Consider the following 10946-nt stretch of genomic DNA (forward strand, 5'->3'; position numbering starts at 1 on the left):
CAGCTCAGGAGCACGAGGGGGGCATGTGTGGGATTTAAGAGAGAGCAGGTAGACCTGGGCTGCTGCATTTGGAATATGTAAGTTTGTTGCCCTGATGTTTTAGAATACCTGCTTCCCTGTATTATTCTGTGAGGCTCTCTATTGTTAATCTGCATCTCTGGGAACGACAAGGTTTACATTACAGGGTTTTATGGGTACCTGCTAGACAGGAAATCTCTAGGTGAGTTCTGTAAGAGTTTTGGGGTATCGTTTAAAGGAACACTCCAAACAAATGTAGCACTTCAGCTTACTGAACTGCTTGATGCATAGAATGTGCCTTTTTTTTCCCCTACACATTTATAAAACTGCCAATTTCACTAGAAATCTGCAGTCGTATAAATGACTGCAGTAACACCTCGTATAAATGACTGCAGTAAGCCAAGAGAAGCATCAGGTGCCCTGGACTGTTCGATATCTCATGGAGAAGTGTGAACGGAACGCTGCGTATAGCTCGCCCTCTGGGACACTCAATGAGAAAGTGGAGAGGACTTACAGTAGCTGCAGAAACGAGATCTACAACTAGTGAAAGCTAATTTTACATATACACAGAAAGAAAACATGCAACCGTTAATTTACACACGTTTTCTTTGGGGGTATATTACTAAATATTTTCGATTTGTCAACCCTACATACAGCAAATTGCAATATAAAACCAAAAAATAGGCACAGCCAGCGAAAGGTGTATAGGTCATTGAGCAGGTAATTGCTTTCCCTGACAGGTTACTGTTTTGAAGGGGCAGAACCAACTAAGGTTTAATATGGTTCTTTTTTTATGTGGCATTGACCAATGGGAGGCTGTTGGATTAAGAGACTCAATAGTGTTAGGAATACAAATATGCATTCCTAACGCTATAGTCTCAATTCCATCCCTCCCTGGTGTGCACTGTTAAAAGACCAAAAAATTCCTCCTTCTCACGATGCTCCTCATAGAAATCATTGGGAATCACATGCGCAATCTCACCGCGATCCGCCAATGATTCTCTTGTCATAGAGAATTATTGCATGCAATGATAACAAGCTGTGACGGTATTAAGCATGATGTCATTGTGTGCCTGGATATGAGAGCCAAGTAGTAACAGTCCCGGTTCTCCTATCCAGAGGGCTTGGAGGCATGGCTTGAAGTTACGCTTCCAGGCCTTCTAACTAATAAAATAATATGTTTTGGGGCCACTTACAAGGAGGGATATACTACAGGTCCTTTGGCTACTTCAATTAGATGCATACAGTGTTCCTTTAAGAAAACCAGCAAAGCATTGATTGGGTGGTGCAGCCAAGACAGGGTTAATACTGACTGCTGACTGGAAGGGGTAGTGTCTGGTAAGATGTAATTGGTGGTGCAGCCAGGAAACTGTTAATAACCGTCCAGAAAAGTCTGGATTAATAATTGGTCATAGGATATCATTTGTGATTGGAATGGAGCGGCCAGGAAAGGGTTAATTATCGGGTGGGATGGCCTTGTATGGGTTAATGATATTGTGGATCAGCCACGAAAGGGTTTATTATTGGATAATGTGGCCAGGGAAGGGTTAATGATTGATTGGAGTGGTCAGCAAAGGGTTAATGATTATCTGGAGCGGCTTGGAAAGGGTTAATGCTAATGCTTGCCCATGTGTTATTGATTTCTGATTGGAAGTGGGTGGAGACCAGATCTATAAATTAAGTGCACCCTGGGGTGGGTGGGTATGCGGTGTTGAGGAGGGGGACATTTCTTTTTGGTTTCCATCTGTGGTTTTTCAGACAGCATCTCCCGCATGTGTGTCTCAGGTAAACATTTTTATTCTTTTCAGTAGATACTTGGCTCTGACAGGAGTGTTATTAACTCTTTCTGTGCCAGAGGGATAAAATACTAGGTTAGGTTATTAACTGTTTGTGTGCCAGAGAGCTACAATATTAACTGTTTGCGTGCCAAGAGGGTATAGGTGTAACTTTGTGCCAGTGTTTTTCAACGTTAACCATTTAAGTGCCAGATATTTAACTTTTTGTGTGCCGCAGACTTGTTTTATTGACTGTCTGCGTGCCAGTGAGAGATGGAATGTTAACTCTGTGCCAGAGGGATAAAATACTGGGTTAGATTAACTGTTTGTGTGCCAGAGGGAAATAAGATACGAGTTTATTAACTGTGTGCCAGAGCGGTGAAACTTTAACTGTCTGCGTGCCAGAGAGATCCAATATTCCGTCTGTGTGCCAGATGGAAGATACTAGTTTGATGATTTTTGTGCCAGATAATTATATTAACTTTGTGTTGGGAAATCAATTAGATTTAAGGGTTAATGCTAGTTGTGTTATTGATTGCAGGTTTTTCTCCATAACCTTGGGTGATATGGATTTTGTTTCTTATGCAAACTTCACTTCATTGATCGGGCTACAATTTGTGTAATCCTCACCCAGCAATTTATTATAGTGGACCAAAATACACACTTAATGTAGATACATTTCCAAAAATTGTTTTGCTTTTTATAAAGTTCCTTGTGGAAATCTATATCCAAGATTAAAGGGATACTATTAGCACCAAAACAGCTTTATGTTAATGAAGTGGTTTTGGTGTATAGATAATGTCTCTGCAGTCTCACTGCCCCATGCTCTATTTAAAAAAAAAATTCTGTTGCTGCAGCCCTAGCCACACCTCCCCTGGCTGTGATTCACACAGCCTCCATGAAATTTTAAAGGTAATCTATAGGCACCCATATCATTGAAGTGGTCTGGGTGCAATGTCCCTGCCCCCTTAACCCTGCAATGTTAATTAGAAACGTTGGAGGAGGCAGAGTGTTGACCACAGTACTGGAATCTGGTAAGATTAAAACTATGTATTCCAGCACTGTAGTATCCCTTTAAATCACATCTTACAGCACAGCGTATTTGCTTTAGAAGTTCTAATCTCCTGCTCTGTTAACTGGAGACAGGAGAGTGGTTATTATAAACAGACTGTGGAAATGTGTAGCGAGTTTGTGTAGTCTCAGCCAAGGAGTATGTCTACGGGCTGCATAAACAAAGTGATTTAACTCCTAACTGGCAGAGAATTGACTGGTGAGGCTGCAGGGGCATGTTCTATACACTAAAACTGCTTCATAAAGGCAATGTTGGTTATTTGAGCCAAATTTACCTTTTAAAGGGACACCTGCATTTGAATGTCCAAAAACAACCATAAACGTTTTCCAGGAAGAACAAACAAATCTCATAGTGATAAGTACGAACATAGACACTAACTGCTAAATAAACTACACACACGAGAAAGCAAACATTTAAAGGCAGATTACCATCCTACCAAATGGGTAGCGCTATTCATACGTCTAGAGCAGGGTTCCCAGTTAATTTTTCCAGTGGAAACCTTTGACATAGTGTATCAACATAATGGAGAAAGCAAAAAAAAAAAAAGCACGAGAAAGCAAAAAGTATCAACACCGTTTTTTGTTTTTGTCTGTGTCGGTGTGTGTCTGTGTCAATGTCTATCTGTGTGTGTGTATGTATGCAACACACTGGCACATAGTGGCACACAGATACACACAGTGTCATATACCCACACTGGCACATACACACACACACACACACTCACTCAGATACACAGTGACGAATACATACTCACTGACGAACATACAAACTCCTAAACAGACATACACACAATTTATTTTTATTTTTTTAATTTCACTCCACCTACCTACCCTCCCTACCTTTGGGAGTGCTGGCATGGAGTCTTGCCGGAGAGATGTCAAATCTATTTATGCATTTAAATGTTTGTTCTCCTTTGAGTGCAGTTTATAGCACTTGGTGTCTGCTAATACTTATCACTCTACAAGAGAGATTTTGTTCTTTGCAGAATCTCCCCTGGTTTTGTGCTGCATTTGTGTCTCGGTGTATCTCTAAGCTCACTCTGTATTCTATCTGATTGATAGTGGAAGCCTTTATTCCAAAACATATAAAACACAAACACATTAGGTGGAGCAGATAATATACTTTCCTTTCTTCTTAGTGTATCCAGCTATGCTGAAAAGATAGAGGGGTATATAATGGTGCAGATATCTTTTGAACCATACACATATTAGATTTCTTTAAAAACACACTCACAAAAGTAGAGCCATATACCAGACCTGGCTCTGGTGTGGCTATCCTTAGGATCTTTTCTGGGTGATCCAAATCCCAATAGAGATAATCTGGAGATAATCCAATGTTCTCCAGGGAATGATCAGTTGCAGAAATCAGGTAGGGTAAATAAATGTATTTCTTTAAAATTATTGTTAAAATAAACTATTAAGCAACGTCCAATAATGCACCAAAACGCGTTTCGCCAGATGTGGCTTCTTCAGTTAGGTAAGTAATACAGCTGTGTCCTGTATTTCCTTATGCAGGTTGTTAATCTTTTTTTTTTTTCTTCGGTGTAACGTGTCCTGCGTTCCACCTGTCTGTAGTGTATCCTTCCTGCTTCTTAAAGTCATATCCGATAACGCGAGCGGGATCGACGTCTTTGGAACGCACATTGCGTTTCATCTATCTATATGGGTCGGCAACCATTGCAGATGTGGAGGAAGTTTCTGGTGGAACGGGATACCTCACAGGTGTTTTTGAGCTTTATACTACTATTGGGTATACCACTTGTTTTCTTTCATTCCAAAACACATTAAAGTATTAAATCCCCGAAAATACGTTTCTTTTGGGACACAGAAACCACACATTTAAAACTTTTTAGTTGCACATTTAAAGTGCTGCAGACACCTTGCTCTAAGTATCGACATAGTGGTCCTACTTTATGCCGTGATTTTTTTTTGTAATTCCATCGTGGAAGCTCAGGCAGAGATGAGTGAGTGAAGAAAAGAAAAAAAAAAAAAAAGTTAGATGGTAATTATGAAGAACTGCAATCTGTACCTCTTCTAGGCCAGGCATGACCAACATGGACTCAGAAATCCCAACTTGCAAAAATGCATTTCAGAGAGGTAGCTTCAGCAGCTTGGACTGGCTCTCCCCCTGATCTAGTTCCTTGAAAAACACAGCCAATCCAATGCTTCCCTATGTGAATGCATTGTGATTGGCTAAGTGATTTACTTCTGATAATGTCAGCCAAGTAGGCAAGTCAGGGACAGAGAAAGCACCAGCAGACTGAAATAAAGGTAAGATTTTACTATATTTAGGGGGGCAGCCAGGGCTAGATGGTGTTTTTAACACTATAGGGTCAGGAATACATGTTTGTGTTTCTGACCCTATAGTGTCCCATTAACAGCCAATTACTGCCTTTAAAACCATTCTACATTAAGTTTATCCCCTATTATTAACCCGGAGATTGACTTTGCTCTTTCAGTTCCAACATGGGAAGGAGTCTGGCAGCATGGGTCACTTTTACAAAAGTCTGAAAGAAGTGACATATTGTGCACATGCCGGGGACATTTATTATACTAGAGTTCCCACCCATCAGCGTTCGCAAGACCACTGCCTAAATTCTTATTCAAAATGGTCGAATCACAGGATTCTCTGTGATGATGCGCAGCCCCAGAGGTTTCAGGAATTTAGTTAGTTATTTATTCCTCCTCCAAGACTTACTACAAATTGAGAGAGGGAGGACCTTCTCCACCGGGCCCGGTAGAACATATTACAACAGAAAGGATCCCTCTGTCAAAAGGGTGATTGTAAACCTTTAACTACTAGAGTGCACTCCTGGCACTATAACCACTACAGCACTGTAGTTGTTATGGCGCTTGGCATGTTCGTTTCAAGAGACCTTTTCATCACGTAAACAGTTCTTTTGTTGCCAGAGGGAAATCTGTCAAGACTGCAAACAACCTTCCTTGATTATTTTCTAGGTGAATGGCTGGTATTAAATTATTTTACTCTTATTAGTCAATGTATCAAACACCTCAAATGAATTGAGAGGAAAGGAGGGAGCTTCAGTAGAAAGGCTCTATAGAACGTATGGGCCTGACTGGACGTTTGTGGGTGGAAAAATAACATAAGCCAATAATGCTGTAGCTGGTCTGTGCTTAGCCACCAATTCCACTCCCAAGCACTTCTAGTATTTTAAAGAACCCATGGACACAGCCTAAAAGCACAGATAAGGCATTTTTAAAGTACATGTTGTGTACACTGATCAGCCACAACATTAAAACCACCGGCCTTGTATTGTGTAGGTCCCCCTTGTGCTGCCATAACAGCTCTGATTCGTTGAGGCATGGACTCCACAAGACCTCTGAACGTGTCCTGTGGTATTTGGCACCAAGACATTAGCAACAGATTGTTTAAGTCTTGCAAGTTGGGAGGTGGCCTACACGTATCGGAAGGGTGCATTATCCTGCTGAAAGAGACCACAGGCAGCAGAGAACACCATTGTCATGAAGAGGGGCACATGGTCTGCAACATCTAATTAGGTGGTATAAAAATAACATCAACATGAATACCAGGAGCCTAGGTTTCCCAGCATAACAATGCCTCTGCGGGCCTGCCTTCTTCCCATAGTGCATCTATCTGCTGCCATCACTTTCCCTAGGTAAATGACGCACACACACCAGCCATCTGCATGATCTAAAAGGAAACTTAAAGGAAAACTCCAGTGCCAGGAAAACAATCAGTTTTCCTGGCACTGGAGGTACCCTCTCCCTCCCACCCCCCAGGGGTTTTCACGCCTTCAGTCACTTACCTGAGGCAGCGACGATGTCCCTCGTCGCTGTCTCCTCCTCCGCACCGCTCCTCCTCCTGTCTCAGTCAGGCCGGTGGGCGAGACTGATCCCACCCACCGGGCGTGAGGACATCCAGCGACGCTCTAGCACAGGTTTCCTGTGCTATGAAGCAGGAAGTTCCCTCTAGTGGCTGTCTAGCAGACAGCCACTAGAGGTGGAGTTAACCCTGCAAGGTAATTATTGCAGTTTATAAAAAAACGACAATAATTACACTTGCAGGGTTAAGAGTAGTGGAAGTTGGCACCCAGACCACTCCAATGAGCAGACGTGGTCTGGGTGCCTGGAGTGTCCCTTTAATTAATCAGAGCAGCAGGCCACTTTCTAACAATGCTCCATGATTTAGTTTGGACGCTCACGTTTCCATTGAATGAGCTTTTGGCGGTAGACAGGGGTCATCATAAGCTCTCTATTGCGTATAAGGCTGCTTAGCTAGGCTGGTCAAACTGCAATACACTGTATCCTGACACCTTTCTATCATGGCCAGTAATTTGAGCTACAATGGTTCTATCTGATTGGATGCCTGTTCGCCAGTTATCCATCCTTGCACCACTGCATACTGGTAACACCCCACAAGACTTGCGGCTTTGGAGAAGCTCTGACCCGGTTGTCCAGCCATCACTATTCGGCCCTTGTCAGTCACTCAGATCTCTTCGCTTGCCCATTTTCCCTGCTTCAAAAACTCGAAATGAAATTCAAGAATTGACTGTTCGCTTGCTGCCTAATATATCCCACTTCCTGCCAGATGCCATTGTAACAAGATAATCAAAGTTATTCACTTCACCTGTCACGTGAAGTCACCTGTAACATTGTGGCTGATCTAATCCTATTCAGAAGTCTGAAAAGTTAAAGGGACACTATAGGCACCCAGACCACTTCAGCTCATTGAAGTGGTCTAGATGCATATCCCCAGGTTCCTTAGCCCTGGAAAGGTAATAACTGCAGTTTAATTAAATGCAATAATTTCCTTTTTATGGGTTAACTCCACCTCTAGTGGCTGCATGAGGACATCCAGCGTCACCCGAAACCACATAGCAAAGTATAATGCTTTGCTATGGGGCTGTTCTAACGAGAGCGAGGCCATTGTCGCGCATGTGCTTTAGGACCCTCTCGTCGGCGGGGGAGGAGCGAAGGCGGACTAAATCTAAGTTGGCTATTTTAGCTATCACTTTGAATTCTCCAATCCTCCCCCCCCCTCCCCCCTGATCAATACACATTAAAGTGATTCCCATTACCGATCACATGTGTGACATTTCATGATTCCCTTTTATTCCAGAAGTTTGGTCCTTAAGGGGTTAATCTGCCTAAATCTTCTGCTTCCTAGGTGTTCTGATACTGGCAATGAGGTAGTTAAAGATTGCTATACGGAAGTAGGCTGGTTTGTACAACACGCACTTGAATGCATTATTATAGGGTTTACAAAGCATTTACCATATTTTTTAAAAGGTCTTTTGACGTTCTTATTTTACTTTCCCTCCCTCCTTCTTTTATTACAGGCATCCAAGAACTGAACTCTGTCCAAGCGAGCAGGATATAATCTTGGCACAGCCAACAGCATAACAACTAATCACGAAAATTCCTTGCGCTAAGCGGATGAACAGTTACCAGCCTCATCCTTAGCAAGGACCATCTGAGACGGTGAGGGATCTCCAGCGCGGAAATCACTGCTCCCCTCCAATAACAAACATTCCCCAGTCTCATGTCTGGGTTTCCTCCAAAGAATGTAAGAGCTAAAAAGCTTCCAACGAGTGAGTAATTCTCACTCCTACAGATGTTGAAAGCATTCCTGCAGCCAGCAGGGCTGGGTAGCAGTGGAAGCATTGGCGATGTGGAGGATAAAACGCTTCCATCTTTAAAGCCACGCTCACATCATCATGAAGCAATGCTCAGGAGGTGCCAAGGAGGGGTGGGAAACAACTTTGTTTTTGCGCCGTGCCAAGACGGTAATTACTACTGCACGGCTGTGTATCAGTTCAGGGCTGCTGCTGTTTCCACTCCTGTGCAAATTAAATATTTATGAACGGTTGATTAGGATGAGGTTAAAAACAAAAGCTACATTTTATAAAATACCAAAGTCTTTAATTTTCCTTTTTTTTTTTTGTTTTTCTCCTCTATGAATACATCTATCAGGAAGCCTGTAAGGAATGTCTCTTCGTTCCTTGCAGTTACTTCAGTGTTAATGGCACTGTTCTTGTGTGCACTTTTACCATCGTACAAGATGTTTTCTATGGACAATGTGTTCCGAAGAGAGACGTGGTTTAGCAGGACTCATGTTGTGGTGCTGTTTCTTTCGAATTAAGATTTGTCCTGCACGATCACATTTTGCTTCCCCTAGTGGCTATTAATATTACAGAAAATAATTGTCACAGGACCCTGATCCTAACTTAATATACACAGTCTTGTCACAGTAATACAGTTACAACACACTCTATTCAGTTTCACAGATCTGGCATTGAATTTTTATTAAAAACTCGCAGCTAAGCAAGAATAGTATCACACAGCAAACTCTTTTATTAAATTGAGGTTAATCAATACATGAATATTTCCCAGAGTAACATACCTGTCTCTTGCTCTCTCCTAAAGGGCAGCACTCTACTCTCTCCTCCAGATCTGCTTCACTCCCACCTTATCTGATTGCTACCTCCTGTCCTGTGTTTTATAGCCCACCTCCTATAGATTGTAAGCTCGTTTGAGCAGGGTCCTCTTCAACCTATCGTTCCTGCAAGTTTTCTTGTAATTGTCCTATTTATAGTTCAATCCCCCCTCTCATATTGTAAAGCGCTACGGAATCTGTTGGCGCTATATAAATGGCGATAATATTTAATCTGTTATCAGCGGAATAGCATTACATAAATAGCTTATTCTAAATAATTGAACAGCAGTTAAAAGGTTTTTGCACCTTTTTTTTTTATTTTTTATTCCCCCCCTTATGTTTATAGTTTTTGCATATAACAAATTTTACTTTTTACTGCACCATAAGCCTTCCCCCTCACTTCAGGAAAAAAAAAAAAGACTTCCTTATCAAATGTATGCACATAACTCAGCCACTAACGGTGATCTGAACTATAATTTTACTTGCATGCAGGAAGGCACATAGTAAGGATATCACTACCTCTTTGCAGCCAGGTTGTTATTTAAAAGCAGCTTGCTCAGTGCTGTTAGGGCCTGCGCTGTGTGCCTTCATTTGAGGCGGAAGGCTTAGGTAGAAGCATTGTATAAAAAAAAAATTTTTGTGCAAAAACTGTAAAGGTCTGAATGAGGCAAAATGCAGCATATTACTACTATGGCAAGCATTAACGTGCCCCTTTAAAGCTACAAAAGTAAAAATGTTCCATGCCCTGTAGTGGTTATTGTGAATGCCGTACCTTGGCAATGGGGCAAACTATTTTACAATAATTTGTTCTCTTACCTGGGTCTCCTAACGAAGCCAGATGCCTATTTGCCGCTCATTCATTGGCCGAGTGCCCCAAAAGAAGGCTTTCAGCTAAAAAAAATGCCATTACCTGCATTGAAATATGCAGAGAGTTTACCCTTGTTCCAGGCTGGCTAATGACACTGCCAGCAACAGAGGAGTTAAATTCTGTATCAACGGCACATTCAATTCTAGGAACCATGACCACTTCAAATCTCTGACGTGGTCATGGTGCATGGACACATTCTATTTTTGGAACCCAGTTACATGACATTCTATTTTAGAGAGCTTGGCTATTGCTAAATGAGTAAAACATTGTATCTCCTTGTCATGAGCAGTCAGTTACAAGAACAAACTATTACTGGTCATTATGATGTATATAGCGCCAAAATGTGCGGCAGCGCTTTACCAATATAGAAAGGGAAGGTGAAGAAGGCCCTGCTCAAATAAGCTTACCATAATGTTACTCTCTATTACAGCCATAGGATACGATAATGGGGCAATGTATTTATCATGACCTGTATTGCTAAAATCACGTCAACAAAAAAAATGGGAGAGTGAATTGAATGTGCCTGGACTACTCTACATCTAACAGTACCACTGATGTAAGCTGGAAGCATCGCTCCAATTTAGCTTCAAAGTAAAACAAGAAATTCTACTGAAAATAATTTTCAGACAAATCCCTGACTGATAAGCTAACGCTTGGAGAAGGACCAACCTCCGAGCAGTTATTTTAACAGGACGTGTTCCTGCTCTCTCTAGCTCTTCCTAATGGAAGAACACTAGGTGCTAAGAGAAGGACTAATACATAATAAAATACATAATAAAGCTTGAATCATTACAAG

This window comes from Pelobates fuscus, chromosome 13 (genome assembly GCF_036172605.1).
Source record: "Pelobates fuscus isolate aPelFus1 chromosome 13, aPelFus1.pri, whole genome shotgun sequence".
Classification (NCBI taxonomy): domain Eukaryota; kingdom Metazoa; phylum Chordata; class Amphibia; order Anura; family Pelobatidae; genus Pelobates; species Pelobates fuscus.